Source organism: Phalaenopsis equestris, unplaced genomic scaffold (genome assembly GCF_001263595.1).
Source record: "Phalaenopsis equestris unplaced genomic scaffold, ASM126359v1 Scaffold000364, whole genome shotgun sequence".
In the NCBI taxonomy this organism is placed as follows: Eukaryota; Viridiplantae; Streptophyta; class Magnoliopsida; order Asparagales; family Orchidaceae; genus Phalaenopsis; species Phalaenopsis equestris.
The window spans coordinates 639,954-649,235 of record NW_018164806.1 but is presented as its reverse complement, the minus strand read 5'-3'; the positions used below and the strand labels follow the sequence as shown (position 1 = coordinate 649,235).

The 9,282-nt window shown below is 36.5% G+C and overlaps 1 pseudogene; it reads right to left on the bottom strand.

Annotated features, from left to right (window-relative positions):
• Positions 1 to 3,950: 3,950 nt before the first annotated feature.
• The window catches only part of LOC110026317, a 12,311-nt pseudogene continuing 6,979 nt past the window's right edge, over positions 3,951 to 9,282 (bottom strand).

Here is a 9,282-nt window from a genome sequence, read left to right as displayed (position 1 = left end):
GCTGTCGCTTGGTCTCCAGGTTGCATTTATCCTTCCGATAACTTTTCTCCCATCCATTCCTGCATCGCACCAACTTCACCTTTATTGTTACTCTGCTGCTGCAGCCCAGAAAATAGGAAACTGTTGTTTTCCGAGTCCAACCTGCTGCCGCCGCCCAGGGACAGCAATGGTATTGTTGTCTTCCCTTTCCTCCTTGCTGTTGCCACCAAGAAGAGCCTTCCTAAAACTTTACCTGCTTCCCTCCTTACTGCCACCACCCAGAACCGCGAGCCCCATATTCTTGCAGCTGCTGCTGCCCCAAACAGCGCTCCCATAACTGTTCGTGCTTGCAGCTTGCAGTCTGAACTCCTGGAAACAAATGTCTTGGTGTTTCCAACTTGCTAGCCGCCTCCTCACCACCACCCTAGAGGTCCAAACCTTAACTAGAACCACCTACATGCTATTGCCTAGTATTTTTCGTTGTTATTTACTTTCAGTGTGTTGTATTTTCAATTTCCAACTTCTATAAAATTATTAGTGGTTATGTTGTGTTTCTCTTTACTTTATTTCTATACCAATTCCGGTATCATATGATTTCCTCAGTTAAGATCTCTATCAAACAAAAAATCACCCTACAAAACATGTATTTTATCTTTTTTGACAAAGTACAAATGTAGCCACTTATGTAGCCTAACGAGTTATCAAACCAAACCAAGAGATCAGTAAATAAGGTTGAAACTAAGAAAAATATGAGGCATTGCGACACCTTTACTTTACTCTTTCACTTAATAGAATCCTTCCCTCTATCTCGCCCCCTTTCTCTCTCTTCTCAATTCTCTCTTCTCTTCTGAAGTACTCTAGTCTGGGTGATCTGGTGGTATGACTGACGGATAATTTAGGATCCAACAGGTTCAATATTCCAAGGATTTTCATTTCCAATTCTGACATAGAAAGGCTGATTTGAAGTATAATCATGCCAACCTGGGTAGTTTTATTAAAACTTGTGATATCTAAAAGCAGAAAAATTTTAACTAGCTGGGAATCTACCAAACAAGTAATGTGATGCCATTTTTTAATTTATGAATGCTAGTAGGGTCGAAATTGGAGGATCTCTAACAGATTTTTGTAAAAGTATCATTAGTGTCATTTCTCAATGCCCAAAATCTACATTCTTGCAAATGTAAAAGTAATTATAGCAGATAAACACTGTTGCATGCGGAAAACAGCACTAAACTTAGCGCCAACGTTTAATATCAATTCTCATTATCACTTGAATTCCCATAAACAAATTCACAAAAAGTTTAGGCTGAGTCAGTTCTATCACAACATTCCCAGCTTCAGACAGTGTGTTGTACAGAAGCTTATACTTGAATAATTAAATGGAAGTGTTAGGAATCCGGCAGGAAGAAGAGGAAAGCAACTTCAACCAAATATGATAGCTGTTGGACTAAGCAATTAAAAAGCTTGTTATGAAGAGTAGGAAGCAAGTGTGAAATAAAACATTAATGTCATCGAGCGTTAATGTCAGATAGACATTCAATTACAAAACTTATGCTAAAATTCTTGATAAGAATCCTGATGCGGTGTTTTCTAGTGAAGCATGTCTCAAAAGTAATACACCATGATATTAATATTTTGAGAAATTATTTGAAATGAATAATAGTATCGTGGATGAAAATGAAGGGAGTCAAGGGACCCAGAAAATTCTGAAATAATATTTTGAGAAATTATTCAATGAAAGTTAAACTGATGAATGCTTCCGGATAAATGAAAATTAGCACATATCATTAAGAGGATGGACAAGTTCACTTTAAATAAAATAAATAAAGAAGAAAACAATCATGATCAAATTGAAATATGAAGATCCACAAGAAATTGTTTGAGAGATTGGGTAAAATATTGTTTTATTGAAATCTAAAGTAAAAATAAAGCTAAGCCATTGAAGCAACCTTTTTTGTATCACTACTTCAGAACGAAGAAGATATTTAGCTTTGTGTTATTCATAGAAAAACTAATGAGAGTCGAACAATAAAATCATGAAAAGATGATAATTGGACATGTCGACAATAAAAGAATCATTATTAGAGAATCAAATTCATTTTATGTGATGAAGATTTAAGATGGAGAAGATTTTTATCCTAGAGTAAAAAATATGCTCAAGCATGATATGTAACATCAAGATCATCAGATGGCATTTTGATAACCATGGAAAGATATATGATCAAATGCACATAAACGAAAAAAAACTATATATATAGTTAAGAGATTTTTACATATGAAGGCCCCAAATAATACTTATTACATGTAAAAACAAAAAAAATAAATTAATTTACGGGTGAAGATCTTCTGTTACGCCTGGCAGCGGATGACTTCGGCGCGGCTTCCCAGTGTGGCTTCCCCTCTCAGCCTGAAACCCTCACCTACATCCTGCCCCTCCCAATTTCACCCAAATCTCCCTTCTTTGCCCCAAACCCTCACTTATTTCCCTTCCCCTCCTGGTTCCACTCAAAATTATCGCTTTCATGGACGAAGCATCACAATACAGTCGCCATTAGAATTAGTTGAGAAGTCAACGACAAAATCGCAACTTACAGATACCACCGAAACTCCCATCTTTCTCATTTTCCGCTTGGCTCCTACTAGAAATCATTGAGGAAGGTAAGCTTGCCCGCGCCATCCTTCCTCTGAGCTCGTAGAATGATGGCGAGGGTTTAAGGCTCCTACCAAGCCGGGAGGACACGCCGCTACAGCCGAGAGGCGTTTGGGGCAAAGATTTGGGAGAAATCAAGGGGGGAGCGATATAGGAAAAGGTTTTAGGATGAGAGGGGAGGCCATGCCGGGAAGCCACGCCGAAGTCGTCCATTGTCGAGCGTAATAGAAACCTTCACCTGTAAATTTAATTTTTGCGGCCTTTACATGTAATAATTATTATTTAGGGACCTCCATATATAAAAACCCCTATAGTTAAGAAGGAAAAATCTGCCAATAGCATGATAAAGTCACACATACACAGAATTTAAAAACCGAATAAATAAATAAAAAACTAATTTCAATTCAATTACTCTATCATTTCCATATTCATTAAATTTTCCCTTTATGAAGCTAGCGTACTTTAAAAGCCTCAATGTTTGTGTCGAACATGTTAAGAACTCCCACAAACTTGACATATGTTCGACAAACTGATTTTTTTTTTCTTTTAAATTTTGATTTAGACACAAACATAGCTAAAAGATGTGATGAAATATACAATTTTTTTTATATAACGTAGTTTAAAAAATTATATTTTTATGGATGATGGTGAAGATTATTGAAGAGTTGGGATTAGTAATGATGATGATTGTAATACCGAGTGTGCTTTACTAATGAAATGTTAAAGTAATCATATTTTCTTGGACATTTTGAAGATTTTTTCTTTTGGTATTATGTGAAATAATGAAATATTGATAATTATAAAGTCATGCCTAATTATTAATGTTATAGTTAGTCTGTTATTGATGATAAAGTAGGATTGGAAAAATATTAAAATATAATTCTAATAAATCCAACGCTCTTTAAATTTGTAATAGTTTTAAGAGAAAATAAGACATCAGATGTCTTCGTTATACATTTTATAATAATAATTTATAAAAAAAAATTATGAACATGGCATGCCATGCCATACATTTTACGATGATGTTTTGTCCGCATGTCCATGTCGTTCGCATGTCCATGTCTCATGGTAACATCCTCGGTTTATAGCATTCAAGCATCCAATATTTAATTTCCTTCAAACGAGCCAACAAAGAGATAGGAAGGTTAGGAGTTGGTACAAGACAAGCTAGAATAAATTTTGAAAAGGTATCATATATCACCATTTCTGAACACGAAAAGATTTAATCTTATGCAATAAAATGAAACAGAAATAGACTGCACCCATTAAAAACCAAACTTATATTCTGACATATTATTAATTATTTATTAGTGCCATATCATCAAAAATGACTTGTGGGCTTAGAAAAAAAAAATATAAGAAAACTAGCAATTGCAATAACATTTGATAAAACTACACCTTGATAGCTCACCTGGTAGGTCATGTTTCTTGAAATTGGGGCCCACTCTTCCTCTATCCTTTTTCTTAAAAAGTCAACACTCTCTGTTGGTGGAAGGCGTACATCAAACCCTGCCTCAGCTTCTGAAGGTTGCAAATTCATTACAAAACCCTGAAATTAATAAATTCGAAACTTTGTCTTATGGAATGCACAGATCAATTTGCAATCAGGGATATAGGGGACGAGGAATGTAACAATTTCATGAGCTAATATTTTTAAGAAAGGTTGATGATAAACTGATAAGCAATATTAACCAATTTTTTTATAAATCAAATTCAAACAAATTTCAATCTAAATATGCTAAAAATAAAAGGATAAAGGAAGTTGGAACAATTTTCTAGAGAGAGAAAGCTCGTAAACATACTTTTCATAAATATTTGCAACTTTTGATAGCTAGGCTCCATAGTTGCCTCAAAACTATTAATCAAAAATGCATATGGACATGGACAAAATAGAACATAAAAAATTATAAAACAGGCCAACAAAATAAAAAATGCAAGATTATTTATTTAAATGTAAATAGTTGGTAGAATTAGTCTTTGTAGAAAACATTTATATTAAATAGTTAGTTTAAAAAAACATAGATCAATACAATAATTTTGAGGCAAAAGGAATATATTACTAAGAAAAAGAAAAAAGTGCTGATAAAAAAAAGCTCAAATAAGATATTGAATGTGAAAGAATGAAAATATTATTGTTTTATAATATAACCAACTCAGAGACTATGTCTATTTGAGGCGACTGCAGCTTTTTGCAAATGTGATTATAAAACTATAGTGAGAAAAACAACTCCCTAGAAAGCTATTATAGAAATTATAAATATTGTCTTTCTGCAAAAAATCAGGAGGCAGATTGCTCACAACTAATACACTTTAACATAATTGGTTGGAAAAAAATAACTTTACTCCACAAAAAATTCTAAAAAGTAACAAAAAACCAGTTCTCCGAACACAACTAATGATGGCAGTTTGAAATGTAATACAGACAAAAAACTACCACAAACATACCCGTAGAATGCAACAGCTTATCAATTGAGTTCAAATAAACAAACGTTGAGTCCCATGCATATCTAAAAGATTCAAATAAGTATTTTACTAAATTTTAAAAAATAATAACTAGCCAATTGTATAAAGAGATAATGAGCCCAGCAAAGCATCTTGATGTTTTGAGTGCATGTAAGCTTACATTCAACAAGAATCATGATAGCCTTTTGGAAGTGAATTGATCAATAGCTTCTATAATACTTGCCAAGTGGTTATAGGTAAATTTATTTCCATTGATTTACTCATGAATGATAAATGTAAGATATTTTATGAATTGAAATAAAATATTAGCACAGTAGAAACAAAGATGATCAACCTTGATATGGCATTTGCATGGAAGAAAAATGGAATTCTCCTTATGTTGTATTCCTTTTGAGGAAAAAATAATTTATGAAAAGCTCAAATAGAAACCCTATCTATGGAACAAAGACTTCTTCAATCATCTTGAAGTGGTATTTAAATACTGTGGCCTTACATAAATCCATGTAGCCATTATTGAATAAAAGTTTTAAATGTTTAATCCATTATGCTAGATTCATCATCAAATGGCTCCCTGTTAACAAATTTGAGGAAAGATGATGTGAAATTCAAACTCTGTAGTCATCAAACATACAGATATTATATTGCGTCAATCATTTTGACTTTTCAAATTTGAAATTGTGGATTTAAATTTTTTATTCTTAACTTTGGGTTCAGTATGTTGAATTTCCATCCATAATGAATGAATTTATAAATCCAAATTTTAGTTTGACTATATTTTCATTTATATGACCAGTTTTGTGTGTGTGTGGGGGTGTGTGTGTGTGTGTGTGGAAGATTCTTTCAAGTTTCAACCAGCTTCTTCTGGAAGATTTCTTTCAAGAACACTTCTAGCAGGTGGTCCCTCTGGTTAAGTGTCTAAAAAGACGAGTATAGTTGCACTTCTATTATAATCATTATTTCTTTTCTAAAGTATAATTCATATGGTTATGGAATTGAGCAAAAATTGTTAGGCATTATAAGCCCTCCAGCTTGACATTGCAAAAAAGCAAATAACAGATGGAAACAAGCCATCTTTAATGTGCAAAAGAAGGGGGATGAGTTTCTAGTTGCAAAAAGAAATAAAGATCATGTCTATCTGGTTGGCAATAGGAGTCATGTCGAGATCCCTGATAAATCTAATCTCATATTGAGGGGTTGGTGGCCGAACCAGCACCAACCAGTCCAGCCGGAGAGGGTTCGGTCCAACCAGAGGCTGAACCGGCCCCCTTTCCCTATTTTCATTGGGCGGCAATTTATTCCTTCCTTCCTGTTTTCATTTCCCATCTATCCATCTTATATTTATATATTGCTTCTCTGTTTTAAGATTATGTTTTGTGAGTTTGATTTCATAATTCTATCAAGGAAAGCCGTCGTTGCCCTCTTTTCCCTTTCCAGGGCTGTATCCTAGAACGAGCGGTGCTCCCGCTGTATCTCGTTCCAAGGTGGTGGTTATCTTAGACATTTCCCTCCTTTGCATCCTCCCTTACACCGCCGCCACCGAACTTGCTGCACCCCCGAATCTTCCTTATTGACACGTACAACCTGCACCCTACCTATTCCAGCCACCAGCTGCTCAACCAGCCGCTATATTCTCTGTCGCCCAAGTAGGAAACTACTTGTTGCACCGACAGCCACCACACAAGCCTCCTGCTACCGCATTCCATCCCTCCCACACCAGCTACGACTGTTACACCTCAGCCCCCTTCCAACCTACCGTTTATTCCCTCCCAGCCTTCCTACTGCCACCTTGCCACCCCCAAATCTCCCGATATCATTCCAGCCCACCTAGCACCCCAACCCTCGCACCTCTACAACCAACCTGTACCACAACCTTCCTAAGCACCCACTCTCGTCTTCAAATACAAACCAACTTGCTCCCTTCCAACCGGCCACCACGTCTCGCACTGACGTCCTACCCCGAGTGTGTTGTTTGTGTTGTTGTTATTTATTTCCTGTGTTGTCTCATCCATTTGTTATTTCAAGTGTCATTGTTCTAATTCTTTTTTGAATGTCAGCAATAACATTCAAGTTTTTTATAATGGTTTGAGTTTTTTTAACTCTTGTTGACATCATCCACCATGTTGATAACCCCTGAAAGTTGTTCTAGTACAAATTGATAACAAATTTTATACTTGCAATTGTTTTCCGTTCATTTTTCTCTTTTTTATATTTTTAAAAAGAGCCGTCAGCTTGTCGATCGTCGTATACTTCCCCCATTCGAATAAATCTACCTCCAGAATCATATAAATGATTCGAAGAGGAGAGGAACCGAATAAGAAGTGACATACGAAAAAGTGACAAACAAGAAAAAAAGTAAAACGTGGAGAGTCTACGTGCGATAAACCTCGTAAGGATAGGTCAAGAATGACCGCCCAAACAAGATCAAGCGGAGGCACATTAAACCAATATCCGCAAAAAAAATATCTACGTAGACTACCCATAACCAGAGAGGCAGGACCAGAGAGTCAGGTGCATGTACCTGTTCTGGGCTCAAGAGCACTCCCAGAGGAATGTGTTCCTATTGGTTAATTACATCTTGGGGGATACCTAAGAATACTCTCGTTAAAAAGAGTTTCGTTTCATAATATCATAAATCTGGGGTATAGGCAATCAAAGGAAGGTTATTCCGTATGGGAACAGTCCCGATACTTCAAAGCTCACGTTAAGCTATCGGGCAGAGAGTGAGTCTCTCACATTCCTGAGTAGTGGCTCATCGGCACATGGGACCCATGGAATAACCTAAATCATCTTAACGGGGATATCCCAACACGTCAGAGCACTTCCGGGTCATAAGGGCAAAGGACAAATCGTCGTATATCGAATGGGCGGCAACTCATCAATATCGGGTCGTCAAGGTGATATCAATGAAGTCAAGGAGCGATAGGGCTAAAAAAAAAGGAAGGTAGAGGTAATTGGGTCGGGGTACCACGGACCGGTCATACACAGCTACTGGGACCATAAGTCTACCTGATCGTGAAGGTAGTCGACCCAACACGTCCTGAAATCCCCAGTCAGCAATTCGTGAATTGCATCATCCACGGGAACCTCGGTAGCCCTAAGGTCAAAGGAAAGAAACTTTATCCTAACTCTATCATATGACTATAAACTGGAGCTCCAAGAGCTGAAACTTATACCTGCCGAATTAGTAAGGATGCCTCGGGAAAGAAAGAGAAAGTAGAGGTTCAGCTACAAAGCTGGAAACGCTCCAAACAAAAGGACTTACACCCCGTTTGGGTCGAGAAGCCTTCTAACACCCTATACGCACTAGACAACCACTTATATTAAGGTATGCTGAGTCAGTCAGGTTGGTTGAGTACGGGGACTCTTCCTCGGGACATGCAAATATGAATGCAGTTATCTAGAATGATACTAAGTATTGTGGAGGCCCTATTAATATATGCAAGAAAGTAAATGTTGTAATTTTTAAATCTTGAATATTTTAATCCTAAATTTTAATTATCTTGAATATTTTATTTATGATTTTGTAGAAAATTACAATTTTAGGGTCCTTGATGAGCCTATGTTGGGGCGACCAGACTCTGCATATACATGTCCGGTCCTAATTCTATACAATAATGTAAGTTCATAATTAAGTTACAGGACACACACAACTTCTCGTGTTCCTAATCACATAATTTTGCACATCTAGTGCCTCCGAACTTATGCTCATACCTTATTATTTATACAAATTTGATCCTAAGGACTCCAAAAACAATATGCATACGAAAGTCCAAGAAAAGATTCAACTTGCAATGAAACAAGATTAATGCAAACTTATCAAATCATTACAAGTAAACCATGCCCAGTGGAAGGAGAGCCAGACAACACCTGCAAAAATGTGTTATCTCAAATCATTACAGGTTCTACCTATCAAACATGGCGAACTGCAAGCAAAATCTCACCTAATATGCCGGTGTGCATGTCTCAAACCTAGTAAATGAAGTGCTAAGTCTCACCACAAAGTAAGTTGTTCATTCCCCCCATAGCACTACTTGTGTGTGTATAAAAATAGACATGGCTCCCTGCAGAAGAACGCCCTAACACACTACCACACATATGTAACATGCAGACACACCACAAGCATAATGCAAAAGAAAGATATCTGACTACGGCAACCAATCCAACAGAGAACAATAGTCAGGCATCAACAA